The sequence below is a fragment of the Coffea arabica genome, chromosome 6e (assembly GCF_036785885.1).
Source record: "Coffea arabica cultivar ET-39 chromosome 6e, Coffea Arabica ET-39 HiFi, whole genome shotgun sequence".
NCBI classification, from domain to species: Eukaryota; Viridiplantae; Streptophyta; class Magnoliopsida; order Gentianales; family Rubiaceae; genus Coffea; species Coffea arabica.
In genome coordinates, this window is record NC_092321.1 from 21,241,839 (window position 1) to 21,255,636 (window position 13,798).

The 13,798-nt window shown below is 32.6% G+C and overlaps 1 pseudogene; it reads left to right on the forward strand.

Moving 5' to 3' along the window:
* The first annotated feature begins 2,027 nt into the window (after positions 1-2,027).
* LOC113696572 (uncharacterized) lies at positions 2,028-5,464 on the forward strand (annotated as a pseudogene).
* Positions 5,465-13,798: the final 8,334 nt, after the last annotated feature.

Here is a 13,798-nt window from a genome sequence, read left to right on the forward strand (position 1 = left end):
ATCTTTATGATTCCGGTTCTGTTTTCCTTTTAGTTATATAGTTAAAAAATTTATGCTAAAGTGATATGGCAATGGATTTAGAATAACGAAAAAAATAAAATAAATATAGAAAATAAGATTTTTATTTTATTATTATCAACAAGGAAAACGAAAAGCTATACAAATTTTATGAAAGAAAGTCACATTGTTGAATGTTCCTAAACATATTAAATAAAAGAAAAGAAGCATGATTTTTTTTTATTGAAATTGAAATGAAATAAGGAAAAATGTCTCAATTATTCGATCATCTTCATTGCTTGCAACAACTATTTTTGATAGAGCTATTTCTCCTATAGTTAGGGATAATTTCAGAAACCTCCCCTGAGGTTTCTAACAGTCTCACTCACTTCTCCTGAACTTTGCAAAATATCAGATACCTCCCTTGTCAGATTATTGGGCCCTATTTGTGATATCATTGATGATGAATTGACAGATATACCCTCATCACTTATGATATATTTTGAAGCTATTTTGACAGAATTAGTTAAATGAGTAATAGAGATATAACTTTTGATATAACTTATGATATACCTTCTATTCCACTTTATACTTTTTATTCGTAGTACAATCACCAATGAAGAGTTGAGCACTAGTGTTACCTTTTACTGAAGTCATGGAGATCATGTTTTTTTTTTGTAAGACAATTATCTAGTGTAACTCATTACTTATATTTGGGTAAATTTGGTTTTCAAAAATTCAATGACGTAAATTATATATTACATCATCTCATAAAAGTGATGCGACACAATTTGGGTTATTGAATTTTTTGAAAATCAGATCTACCTAAGTTCTGGTATTCAAACGAAGCTTGTTGAATAAATTCGACTAACTACAGTGTGAATTAATTTTTTTTAAAAAAAATCTCAACTAAATTATCTAGCACTAAATGAAATGAAGTATCTTGCTACTTCATTTCATTTTCCATAGAGAAAATCACAAAAAGAGTTATTAAACTATTGAGAATTTGGTTATTTGATCGTTACACTATTTATTTAACTGCAATTGCCATTCACTCAATTAACCAAATAGTGAAATTTTTTTTGTGACTTAACTAGTAAAAATTTATACTTTTAATCACTCAAATAATATTTTTTTATGACTTAAATAATAAAAATGTATACTTTTAATCACTCAAATAATATTTTTTTATGGCTTAAATAATAAAAATTCATACTTTTAATCACTCAAATTATAAAACTATACATTTTTTTATATCACCAGAAGTATGTTTCAATTAATTGAATGATCATATTAGCTAAATAAATGTCTTATAGCTAAAACAAAAAAATATAAATAGTATTGTAACATTGCTTGAAGAAGCCATTTGCATTTGTCTCTATTTGGTTCAACTTAGTACTTTTTTTTTTTTGCTTTTGCTTTAGCTCAAGTTGTGGATAAGCAAAAAGGGTATATGTGGAACACAAATATCATCTCACTCCTTAAAATATTTTTTTAATGCTCATTTTTCTGACATGGGCTGATCTTGTTACTCCAACAATAAGTTCAGGGGAGGTATCTGATATTTTGCAAAATTCAGGGGAGGTGAGTGAGACTGTCAGAAACCTCAGGGGAGGTTTTTGAAATTATCCCTTATAGTTATCCAGCAACAGCTCCAAAGTCACAGGTGATTTTTTTTTTTTAAGCGTAAGTGAAAAGTTTTGAATATGGATCTCTCACCTACACTACTTGTGCCATCCAATCCATCGCTTCTACTCTCACAGGTGTGGTTTAAAACTTGTGGTGAGTGCATCTATTGTCATTGATGTCTAACTAAAGATACCAAGTCAAGTAGTGATTGAATTCCTGATCTTTACCCAATCCAGACACTTATTTCTAACGTGACTCAGAAACGAAAAAAACCCAAACATATGATGCATGTGCTGCAAGTATGAGAAACGTGTCGAAGTCTTGCTAGTACCAAGAAACTACGTTCACACATTCTATATAATGGACCCCCAGGAATTTAACAAGACAAGCATCAAGCAACAATGGGAGACCGCGTCCAGTTTGAACCATGGAGTCACTTGGATGGCAAAATTGTTTTTGTCACAGGTGCATCTTCTGGGCTTGGCAAAGAATTTTGCCTAGACCTCGCCAAGGCCGGTTGACTTGAGCGGCTTAAGTCTCTCTGTGACGAAATCAACCAGCTATTTCCCTCTCCAAGCACGTCATCTCCGGTTGAGTTGGATCCTAATTCTACTCGAGCTGTGGCGGTTGAACTTGATGTCACAGCTGATGCCTCCACCATTGAAACGTCGGTACAAAGGGCTTGGAATGCATTTGGACATATTGATGCTTTGGTTAACAATGCTGGTGTAAGAGGTATGCAAGTTATGTTATATACTATTTGAATTATGGCCATGCCATGCACGACAGTCACTAGGTAAAGGTGATGCCATCTCTAATGCAACAGAAAATTCCAAAATCACTAAAAAAGGACACACGACTATTAAGTCAAATTTATCCTAGTTATCATAGTTATTAAACCCGACCCAACCCAATAGTTGAATTGGTTAAACCGGTGGACTTGTAATGGAACCGAGCCGGTTTAGCAATTGGATCAAAATTGCAGATGATTACCGTTTGAATTTAACGGTCGAATCGGTGACTTGCTAAACTCGGCGGTTTTTGATGAATTCAACGGATTTTGGAGTTTTTTTTTTAAATTACCTTTTAACCCAATTTTTTAGTTTGACCGGTCATACCACTATGGGCATTGTCGTCTTCTCGACAATTAGATGAGAAAGATTGAAAAAGGATTTGGAAATTAGAGTTTCTTCTTTCTTTGACACTTAAATTTATCATTTATATTTGTGTATAATATTAATATTATTCATGAACTAAGAAACACACATAGGCATGGCTTGTGTGTATGAACTATGAAATCTGAATAGGTTATGGGTTGTTAACATTTAAAAATTTTTAAACTTATATTATAATTTATATATTTATTTAATTATAATATGTATTTTTTATTATATAGTGTGACCCAAAGGTTCAACCAGCGACCCACCGGTCAAGTCACTGACCTACCAACCCAGTCCTCCTGCTGAATTGATGTATGAGTTGGTTTTAATAACTATGCTAGTTATCAACTCTTTTTTTTTAAAAAAAAATTTTCTAGCGGGAAAGGGGTGAAATTTAATAAACAGAGAGGAAAAAGTGGTTTAGAATCTAAGACCTTTATTCTTTCAAGAGTTCTACTTTTTAAAATTTTTCAGTCTAGAAAGAGGTCCATTCCATTTGCTGTAACTGATGCATTGGAAAGAGATCCATTCAATTTGGAACATCTAATGCATGCATCTGCTGTTATTAGTGTAGATTTTTAAATCAATCAAATGACTGCATTTTTAATTATTAGAAAAAAACAAAAAACTAGTTTAACAGAATTGCAGAACACATCTTCTTCTACCTAAGTTGAATAAGAAACAGACAGGTTTTAATTAAGTAGCTGGTTCTCTAAATCCTCATATAGACTGGTAATCTTTCTAATTTTGATGCTTCCTTGTCTATAACAGGTTCCATAAGTTCATCTCTGGATCTTACTGAAAATGAATGGAATTCTACTGTGAGAACAAACCTGACTGGAGCTTGGCTAGTGTCCAAGTATGTTGGTAGGCATATGCGTGAGGCATGCAGAGGTGGCTGTATTGTTAATGTTTCATCAGTTTCTGGGCTGAACCGAGCGCAACTGCGCGGTGCTGTTGCCTATAGTTCTTCAAAAGCCGGCATGGACTCCATGACAAGGGTATGATTAATATGATTTAATTAATTGCATCAATGAGTTAAGCATGAAAAACTGATTTTGTTGCCAAAAACTTTTGTCTTATTAAGACGTGCAGATTGAAGAGGTTTTGCTTCATGTATAATTGTAGTTGTTCTATACTATCATCATCTTTTGCCATATGTTCCAATAGGTTCTTTAATTTTATTTTTTTTTTATGTTTGATAAAGATAAAAAAGATGTGTACATGCTTATTTTTGGGTATATAGGGCATCAATTCACTCTTGTTTTCTAATCATAATCTAGTCGTTCTTTTTTTTTTTTAATAGTTTACGACTTAGGTACTATATGACACTTATATCATTATCAGTACATGTGATTGTATTATTGTCACTGAGTAGAGGTAAGATTTCAAGAACTACAAGTATTTTCAAGTTGATGCTAACTCTTAAATTTGTGTTGAACACGTTACACGTATCATTTTGCATTTGTAGCTAACAACCACTTTTTTGTTCAGCTCCAATATGGCTTTCGGATGTTTGCATCCCCGATACAATTGGGGTTTGCAGCTTTAAGTCTATCATTTCACTTTGTCATAATTCGAACTCTTTTGACTAAAAGAATGCGCAACTGATCTTCTGTCCTACTTTTTATATCATTCTCTGTCATACTTTTTATTCTATTGTTATTTCTCCTTTATAAACATTATATTTTAATTCTTTTTTATTTCCTTAAATTCAGTAACTATTAACTAGGTAATACACAAAATTAAACAAACTCAAAAAATCAAATGAATAAAAAATGAGGATTTTTTATGAATTTTCTACTGTATTTTTTTAATTTTCTATTATATATTACTCTTTTGAAATTTTTGTATTTATTTTTTACTCAATTAATAGTTATTGGATCTTAAGGAAACAAAAAAGAACTAAAATATGATTTTTTATAAAAGAGAAATATCAATATAATAAAAAGTGGAACAGAGAGTAATGTAGAATATAGGATAGAAGATCCGTTGCCAAAAGAATGTCTTTCTTTATTTAAAAGTTTTTATTTTTCTTTCAGGGCCGGTTTGTTTTAGTTATTATTGGAATTCCCTATCTGTTGATGGAATTCCCCTTGGTATTTTTAATCATGTGAAAATACATAAATACACTTCCAACCGTCCTAAATACTCCTATAATTTGATTGGAACGAAATATAGGGGTATATCTATCTTTCATATGATTAAAAGATTCTAACGATTTACCACTAATAAATTTGAGGATATATACCAATATCATGTCCATTTTCTATCTCTTCATTCTTCAAGTCGCCATTTTTTTCCCCGCTTCTTATCACTTATATATTTAATGGTGATACAACGAAATTACAGATAATGGCCTTGGAATTGGGAGAGTACAAAATCAGGGTGAACTCAATAAGCCCGGGACTTTTCAGTTCTGAATTGACCGAAGGGCTTGTAAAAAAGCCCTGGATTAATAATGTGGCAGAGAGAACAGTTCCATTAAGAACCTTTGGCACATTAGACCCAGCTTTGACATCACTTGTTCGGTTCTTAATTCATGACTCCTCAAGCTATGTATCGGGCAATCATTTCATTGTGGATGCTGGATATTCTCTCCCAGGAGTTCCCATTTTCTCTTCACTTTGAATTTTAATGTATGGACTCTAGTTTGATGCTATTTAAAAGATTTTCCATGAAGAAATAATTATGAAAATCAATAATCAAGTCATTCTTGCTGCTAGTTGTTTTTGCTGGTGATCTATGGTACAGGTTACAGAAATAGCATCATATTCTACTCTAGCTTCTAACTGTGTAGATCATAATACAAAAAGTACACAAATTGTTTTAAATACATATAGATATACATATGTTACTATATAATAAAATCGTGTATCTCTTTTTTCCTAATATATTCTCACTTATAATTGAGGTTCCTTTTTTTTCTTTTTTATTTCTCTAGTTTCCTAAAACACCATTGATGCCAGAGTCCTGCTAAATAAAAGATGTCTTTCTCCAAGTAAGTCCTTTGTATTTAATTTTATTTTTTTGTAAGGCCTAAGATAATGTCTAGCTGTCTATTCTAAACTTATTGGTAAAGTTCTAAGTGATTTGAATAACCTACTCCTTAGAAATTTCAAAACCACAGAAAGGACATCAAATTTGCATTATATCAAGAAACAACCTGAAATTTCACACTTTTACAACAAGCAAACAAACAGCAAAATATGAAGACTATATCTAGTTATTTTCAAGTTCATTCCAAAATTTGATTTCCTATCATCATATGTATGATTTCCTATGATTATATGATTATTCTGGTTAAGCATTTGGGCAGGACAAAATATAATACCCTAATAAAAAAAAAATACTACTCCCTCCGTCCCATTGTTAATGTCATGTTTTCACTTTTTTGTTGTCCCAAAATAAGAGTCTCATGGCAAAAGTCAAACAACTTTCACTACTACTTTCCTTTTATACCCTTAGTAATAATGACAAGATTCCATCAACTAATAATAAACAATTACATATGGCCCACCACAACACATGCACACTCTCACCATTCTTGTGACTTTTTGCTTTTGGCTGGCTATTTTCGTGTGATAGACAAGGGGTAAAACTGGAAGAATATGAAAAGTACAGTCCACCATTTTACTGTGCATAAAAAGTGCTATTCCCGAAAAACGTCCCAAATTTTGGGACGGAGGGAGTACTACGCAAAAAAGAATTGGTTTAATTGGTTTTGAGTAAACTTGTTAATTGATTATTATCGGTTTGTTTGAGTTTGAGTTATCAAAAAATTAGAGACACGTGACAGCTGTACAAAGAAGAGACAGAGGGGATAGAGACTAATTTGGGGACAGAAGATTCAAAGCCCTTTCTTGTTTTCTTCTTTGCTTTTGTGCTTGTTAACTTTCTCCTATTTAAGCACAGTTCTAACAAGAATTGTCCGCTGCCAATACACTCACTATTTGCAGCCATCAAGATGTCTCATTTATTCCCATGCCAAATTCTTACGTGACAATTATCCGAAGGAACAAATTCTACCTCCTATTGAGAAAGCATGAAACAAAATTACAACAACCCTTCCCCTTAATTAGAGATTTTATATGTCCTGCGGGTGGTCAATCATAACCATTTAATTGGTTTTAAATCAATTTACTTATGTAATTTCTTATTAATTTAGGGTTTGTTTGTTAGGACTGAAAACATTTTCTGGAAAATGTTTTCCTAATTTTCAAGTGTTTGGTTTAATTATAACATAGGAAAATATTTTCTTTTGGAAAAGATTTTACGCTCGATGGCGTAAAATAACTTCCGCAAAAAAGAAACTGAAGTTATTTTCCCTATCTTAAAGAAATGGAAACAGCGAAGTCAAGCGATCACGTCGCCATGCTTCCTCCTCCTCCTCCTGCGCATGCACCCTCTTCATTGTCCTCTATTTGTCTCTGGCACACACAGATATATGCTAAGGCAAAAAATTTTGACAAACTCAAATCTCTGGAGATTAACTAATCTAGATCCAAAGGACTGTTCAAGTTGTCTATATTTGGGTGAAGGCTGGTGATGATAATTAGTATGTCTATGCGTGATTTTGGTTTCTTCAACAGATGTAAATGTGGGAAAATAGATGATGATGATGATAGAAGAAAAGCCGACAAGGATGTTAAAAGAGGAATAAGTTAATCACAGTAACATGGGCTCAATCATTACGACGGGCTTGGGTGTTTTTGTAAATAAGTATCCAAACACTAGAAAACAATAGAGAAAAGAAACTATTTTCCTGTCAAAGATTTTAAGTGGAAGACTTTTTCCTAAGAAAATATTTTACTCCCTACCAAACGGACCCTTAGTCACAAACGACTTCTCTTCGATATATATATATATATATATATATATATATATATACTAGGGAGGGACAGCCCGCGCGACGCGCGGGAATTTGGTGCTTGTGATTCAAGATAATTAATAATTATTGTTTAATATTTTGTAGTATAAGAACTGAAGTATGATGATTTTATCATGTGATTTTAATAGAAAAATCATAAGTTACATAGTGAGTCAATAAAAATAATGTGCAATGAGACATCCTTATCGTTATACTATATAAGAATCCGTTGTGATCAAAGGTTATGTTTGAATTTCAACTGCAAAGATAAGGATAGTTTGAAAATGTAAAAATGTTTGAAGTGCAATTGAAAAGTATCCAAAGGTCTCTTCTAAAACTTATCCAAGATGATAAAACATTTTAAAATATCAATTGGACCCTTCATCTCTCGAATCTATATATGTTCGTGAAAGATCCCTCAAGCAATGCTTCTGATTTCTCCCTCGACTTAAGCTCAACCTGAATTATCAAGTCAAGTTTATCCATCAATCACTTTGCATCCAATCTAATCTAAAATAATTTTTTTGACTAACTATTTATATAATTTGGTGGGCATAATACGACTTAATCACATGTTTCTTACAAAGATAATAATGCCCAAAAATGATAGATAGATAAGAAACTTAAGTGGTCTTTTTCAAAATTTTGTAGAAACTATTCAAATTTGGTGTTTTTTGCTAGGAGCATTTCTTTATAATCTCATAAATAAGTTCAAATTTGCATAATTGTTAAAGATCTGAATTGAAACTATCTTGATTATAAAAAATTGGTGCAAATAATATTTTCTAAATTTGAAATTATAGAAAATGGTAGCTAAAATCAGAAGAAATTCCTCATATGAATTCGAATTGCAAACTATAGGTAGAAGCTGCTTAATGATATTTCCAATGTTTACTTGTATAAGTATCCAATATAACATCTCTACTTAATTGACTCGTTTGAACTACGGATAATAGTTGCTTCAATCAAATCAAGAAACATTATTTATCATTGTACAACATACAATTATGAGTAAATGAATTAATACAATGCAATCAAAATGGTGCTGTAGCTAAAGCATTTAAACTCATCAAGATTCACTACAAATTCTTTTAGATAGCATAAAAAAACAAATTTTTTGTATTTGAAACTATATAAACAGTATAATACAAGAACGAGATCATAACATAGAAAGCAAATAGAGTGCAAATGACATCTTAGTACTATGTATCATGATTAATTTTCTTTTTTAGTTTCAATGAAGTACAAAATTCGAAGTTAATAAATTTTACAATCATAAAATTTCCAATTAAAATAAACACAAGTTGAATTCCAAATCATATTACATGAAAAAATAACTACTTGAACCATAACTGCTGGAATGTAGTCAACAGATCCCTAGAGTCAAGAACAATAGGAGAAAGTTCATGAGAAATAAGGTTATTTGACTTAAATAAAGAGATAATACCTTGGTCGAGAAAGAGAAGATGATAAAATTGCTTTTCTGATTATTTTAGAAAGTGACATCATTATCTCAAATTGTACTTTGACCAGAGACAGAATCTCTGAGATCTACTAAGGAAAACAATACAATTAGTCAGTTTTTGGAATTAGAAGTATCAAAAGGCAAACTATATGGAGTTCTTGAATAAACCAATCATCAGAAAAAAAAAAAACTACAATCGAAGAAGACAAATCCAAAGAACTCACCTCAATTTAAAGGAAAAGCTATGCATTCCACCAAATATTTAATAGCCATAATAAAACCAAAGAGGTGAAATCGAAAAAGAAGAAAGGGTATCGGCTAAACATGGTGACATAAATATGATAATGATTGTTTAGATAATAATTAAGTTAATTAATTGTAATTAAAATCCAATTATGTAAACATCCAATTAATTTCTTAACGGATGAGAAAGGTTTCAGGAAATTGGAAGGCTTGGATGTTAGTATAATAAATGATTAAAAGGACTTTTATGTAATTCTATCAAAACACAAGCTTTATTCAGTTGTACTTGATACTTAATTTAGCACCAAACATTGTAACATACCAAACCTGCCCCTAACCTTAAATGTCTGAAAGGTTATATAAGTAATTATAGTGAAATTAAAGCTATAATGACTTGTACTCAATGTTCCAATTACTCTTCAAACACTCTCACATTCCCAAAATAGCCTCGTCCCTGCGGTTGAAATCTAACCCTAAACTCGTTCTTATATAGTATAAGGATAATGATATATATATATATATATTTTTCTCTTCCACCCCTTTCATATTTTTTTTATCCTCAACTATTAGGTTCAGAATTCAAATCTTGAATCTGACAGCGCAGAGAACTTTGAAAGGTCTTCCTTAACCGGTAGTTTTGATACCGGAAATGGAACAAAGGCAAAATATCTCAGGCGCAAAGGAATCCGAATGAAAAAAAGGTTGCAAACAAAGTGCATGGTTAACTGGGAATCTGATTACTTCAGAAACTCTCACTCCAAGAAGTGACCATCGGCTTTCGGCAGACTTGATCTGGAACACTGATGCGAAGGCATCGTCGCACTTTAGAAGCTTGTCATTTCCGAAAGAAAAGGATATGAATCAGCAATTAATCATATCATCTGTGCTTATTCTAACACGCCCTGTCCAATAAAGTGCAAACATAAAGATTGAGGTTGAATTTCTCTCTAGAGATCGATTTCCTTTTTTGTTTAAACAGAGAATTCAACATAAGATGTTCTGATAATTGTGAGAGGAAGTTGCATGAAGTTCATTCTACGAAAAAGGACTTGACCACTTTCCTTCTTGTCTTTCTCATTCAGAAGATTTTGTAATTTTGTCATTGTGTGAAACTTTTCTGTGAGGAAGACAAAAACCAGATCGCTTAACAAGAACTACCCAAGGCAAAACTGATGGATCCTGTTGGTTTGGGAATCTAGACACTGGGCCTTGTCTCGACCCCTTAAATATATTGGGCTGAAACATGACATGACGTTTGGACTGCTTGAGAATTGGGCAAGGCCCTGGAGTGGCTGTAACCAGACATGCCGTTAGTTTTATGATCACTAGCAGTTGCTCCAAATCCTACCCTGACAATTTAAATGTACGAGTGGGCTTAGTAACACTGAATCGCGGTCCCTGGTTGGCTCCTTTAGTGCGTGGGTTTTCTCGTAATCTGTCAGCGATTTTCAATTGTTTGATTGGTGCCGTTGGAGTATGGCCGAAATTAGAGATGTTAAAATTGGTGATTCAAACAATTTTGGGTGGATCATAAATCATAATTAAGTAATAGGTATAGATGAGTTAACCCACTTATACTTATTTAAATAAATGCGTATAAATGGGTTATATTCATTTAATAAATGGGTATGAGTATATCCAATTACCAATTTATGAGTCACTCAAAATTCTATTTATTTTTTTCCTATTTTTTTACATGCTGTTTGACAAGAAATAACAGTATTAATTGTTATTAGATTAGTAAGAAATTCAAATTTATTTGCTTAACACTCACTAAAAGCTGAGTTTAAATATATAATTATTTTTAAATGGATATAAATGAGTGTGTCGAGTCAACTCACAATCCACCAATTAAATTGATTTAATTAGATACATTTTAGACTCATTCAAAATTAATGAGCAGCTTCGATGGGTTATTAGTGGGCGAACTTGAACGGATCAACATAATTGGATTGTGATTGACATCTCTAACTGGAATTTGTCATTGGATTCTGTTTTGGCCATTATGTCCTTCAATGCCAATTTTGCCCTTCAGTGAGTAATTAGTCAGGAATGGTTATCTTGGCTTTTTTGTCTTATGACATTGGTTGAATTTCATGTTCAAATTTCTAACGGTGCGGTGGCTGCTAAGCGGTAGTAGGGTTGTGCAAGGCTTCATCTGCTGCGTTTGATCAATTTTACTTCTTCAACAGATCATCAATTAAAGTGTTATTTTTAAATGGGTATGAAAGGATTCTTTGTGTGTTCAGCAATTTATATCCAACAAAGGGTACTCTTCTGTCCAGAATTATAGCGGTTCCCATCCTCGGCCCCATTTTCCCCGCCCCTTGAAGCCTCTTTATGTGTTTTTGTCATATGTCCCAATTTTTCATCTATTCTTTCCTACTATTTTGCTTTCTGTGCAAATCTGTTCTCCTTATCAGTTTTACTGGTATACTTTGCTATTGAGGGAAACAAAAAAAGGAAAAGAAGCTTTTTAATGGGGATTGAATCAATAATGTATGCTTTGAGACCAAATTAATAACTTATTAATTTGGAAGACTTTTTAATGGGGATTGAATCAATGGTGTATGCTTTTTAATGGGGATTAAATCAACAAGAAAAAAGATGAAGCAAACCCATTATACGTAGATGCTGCGAATGAGTAGTATGGAAAAATACTTTCATGAAAAATTATTTTGATCTCTTATCATTTTAAATGGGTGAAGTGCATCGACACCAAAAGAAAATTAAAGAGTTATTGTTTTTAATTCTCAGAATCATGGTCCCATGGAAAAAGCATATCTTTCAATACAGTACCTTGCAATTATTGCTTCAGTAATTGTGAGATTTACTTGATAAATGAGGACACGTGGCAAAAACACGTAAAGAGGGCTCCATAGGGTCGGAGAAAATGAGGCCCAGGATTGGAACCGGATAGGAACTAAATCACCACTAGATTAGATGGGTGCATTATGCACCCGCCTGGATTTGTTAAAGAAGGCCACATTTAATTGTGGAAAATTGGTGGGAGGCAAGGGTTCCACCCCATCAAGCCTTAATGCGTTGGTGGTGACCACCATATATTGGTTAGTTGTTCAGTGTTTTATTCTTCTTTTTGTTCTTATATTGGACAATTGTCAGCCTGTTATTTTGTTTCGTTCTGTCTCCTTCCAATTGTTTGCTCCTGCTTGGTATGGTGAGTATTAACTATTGAGCATCCAGTATTGAGTGATAACAAGATTTGGATTTTATATTACTTGCTTAGTTGTTTTCTCATAAACTCAATATTAATTTCTTGGCAAATTGTTTGCTACCGGTGTTATGTTACTTATATATGGTGGATGGAACAACCGTCCAATTGATATGAGTTGGTTATTTATTTGGTTATGTATGTGGTCATATAATTAGTTCTTTATTTGTTGATAAAATTTGTCAAAGTTGATATCACTGAGTTAATGATTAGGACATATATGGAGTATTCGGTATTCAGCACTAGATTAAACTCTGCTATCATAAAAGCAATTGATCTCACTTTTCAAGTTCAATTACAAGAAATATACCTTGAAAACAAAATTTAAGTTGATAAATTAATTTTTTTAATCTATGGCAATGAACTATTGGTAATTATGCCAACAGAAAGCAGTTGAACATGTTTGCTGATTTCTAGCCACAAACAACTATTTTATTTAATTTTTACTGTAGGAATTACAAGAAACACTTAAAAACCTTATGGTTTAAATTTTCTACATTATCATTAGAACCGAACAAAAGGAAGAAGAAAAGGAGAATAAAAGTTAAGTGATGTGGAGTGCTATGATTTAGCCAAAAAACAAACATTTATTATAGCCCGTTTGGGAGGATGGATTTGGTGAGAAAAGAAAGAACTAAGAAAGAAAGTGAAATCTTTTTTATATTTGGGAGTTTTAATAGGAAAGAAAGGAAAGAAAAGGAAGGATCCCACTTTTCTTTTCAATCACCACTCTCTTCTTTTCTTTCCTTTCCCACACTCCCAATCTAGCCGTTAGTAACTATTGAAAGTGGGAGCGGAAGGGGTTCACAGGGACATTTATGCAACATGTCAATGATTAGTAATTATATCTAGTGAAACTGCCTATAAGAACTACCATGCATACGTCCTTGAATCTGCCTATTTGGAGCAAAGTTCTCAATTGCTTATTTTTTATCTTCACTTTAACTTTGCTCCAATTGTGCTCCAATGCTTTGCTGAGAACTATTCCGATTGCCTGAGCTTCATCTTGGACTACTGAACTTAGCTTTCTCTCTACCAGAGCCCACTCTGCTTTAGCTTGGTTATGGCTAGTGACTTCCACTCCAATTCCAAGTTGGTTGGAGTTGTACTCCTGGGCTATAACAATCCTGATCTCTTGGTAGTTTCTGTCCTCAATCTCCTCTGCTGTTCTTGGCTCATCTTTGCTTGTTTCTGTTGTGCTA